This window comes from Pyrgilauda ruficollis, unplaced genomic scaffold (assembly GCF_017590135.1).
Source record: "Pyrgilauda ruficollis isolate IOZ18807 unplaced genomic scaffold, ASM1759013v1 scaffold1261, whole genome shotgun sequence".
Classification (NCBI taxonomy): Eukaryota; Metazoa; Chordata; class Aves; order Passeriformes; family Passeridae; genus Pyrgilauda; species Pyrgilauda ruficollis.
Window position 1 is genome coordinate 1 of NW_024511000.1, and position 256 is coordinate 256.

A 256-nucleotide genomic window follows, 5' to 3' on the forward strand; every position below is an offset into this window, starting at 1 on the left:
CGCTCACCCCTGGCCCTGCAGCAACGACGAGACCGACGAGCACCGACCCAGCCCCGACGGGGACCCGGAGCCTGCGGACCCCAAAAAAGAGGTTGGGGGGCTCAGGGGGAGTTTGGGGGGGCTCAGGGGGAGTTTCCTGGCCCTGCAGCAACGACGAGACCGACGAGCACCGACCCAGCCCCGACGGGGACCCGGAGCCTGCGGACCCCAAAAAAGAGGTTGGGGGGCTCAGGGGGAGTTTGAGGGGCTCAGGGGG